Source organism: Pteropus alecto, unplaced genomic scaffold (assembly GCF_000325575.1).
Source record: "Pteropus alecto unplaced genomic scaffold, ASM32557v1 scaffold42, whole genome shotgun sequence".
Lineage (NCBI taxonomy): Eukaryota > Metazoa > Chordata > Mammalia > Chiroptera > Pteropodidae > Pteropus > Pteropus alecto.
The window spans coordinates 528559-529847 of record NW_006434825.1 but is presented as its reverse complement, the minus strand read 5'-3'; the positions used below and the strand labels follow the sequence as shown (position 1 = coordinate 529847).

General features: G+C 38.5%; 1 pseudogene; it reads right to left on the bottom strand.

Annotated features, from left to right (window-relative positions):
- Window positions 1–550: 550 nt before the first annotated feature.
- Window positions 551–668, bottom strand: LOC112478238 (annotated as a pseudogene).
- Window positions 669–1289: the final 621 nt, after the last annotated feature.

The following is a 1289-nucleotide window of genomic DNA, read 5'->3' as shown; positions in this document are numbered from 1 at the left end:
TGTTTAAGAACGTTGACTGTAGCAGTGTTTGTAAAACAAATGACTGGAAATCATCTAGATATCTATGGATCAGAGGACAAGATACATACATTGTGGCATGTCCATATACTGGGATACTACGTTGCCATTAAAAATAATGAGGTGTAACATTATCTATGTAACATTCCCGCCTGCAAAAAGTTTAACCTCAATCTATTTTGTGGAGCATATCAGAAAAATCCAAACTGAGAATTACTTTGCACAACTGGAGTAGACACTCAAAAATGTCAATCTCATAAAAGACAAAATAACTGGGAACTGTTCTAGATTGAAGGGGACTTAAAGAGATGTGACTGTTGAATGCAAGGGGTGATACTTAATTGGAGGCTGGATTTTTTTAAAAAAGGACTTTTTAACTAGACACCTGGGGAAATTTGATTATGGGGTATATAATAGCATTTTATCAATATTGAGTTTCTCGAATGTTTTTTTGTTTATTTTAGGAAAGGTAACTCTTGGTTGACCTCACAGATTGCAAGGACCTTGTCAGTTGACAATCCCTTATTTTTTAAGCCTACAGCACTTGGTCTTCCTAGGTGGTTTCCCGTCCAAGTACTAACCAGGCCCGACACTGCTTAGCTTCTGAGATCAGATGAGATTGGGCTTGTTCAGAGTGGCAGGCCGTAGACTGAGTTTCCTGAATGTGATCACTGTGTTATGTAGGAGAATGTCCTTCTTAGGAGATATCTGTTGAAGTATTTAGGTATGAAATACTAACTCTTGGATAGTTTAGAAAGAGAGAGAAACAAAGCAAATGTGGCATATATTAATAATTGGCGAATCTGTTTAAAATATGGTTGTTGATTTAAAGTAAAAATGAGGATGCTCCGTATACACTGATAGGAGAAAAGCTTTAAGAAAAAACGGTAAATATTTTTTTAAAGGAAAGGTGCACAGCAGTATGTGTAGAATGCTGCATTTTTGTGGAAATGCACAAAAGCTGACCTGGGAAGAAAACACAAGAAGGAGGTGACAAAGGCTGCCTCTGGGGAGGGGAACTGGGTGGCAGTTTGTGTGTTCTGGGAACGGGACTTCTAATCTCACACTTACCCTTTTGGACCTTTTGAATTTTGTGTCATGTACATGGATAACCTATTCAGATAAGAAAAATAATGATTTTAAAGAAGACTGTTTCTGGGAAAGCACTTGTGGTCAGAAAACCCCAGACCAGGATCCCCTAGTCCCCAGCTGCAGACCTGACAACAAACCCCAAACAGAAGGCAGGAAAACCAGTTACTTTCACATCCTTT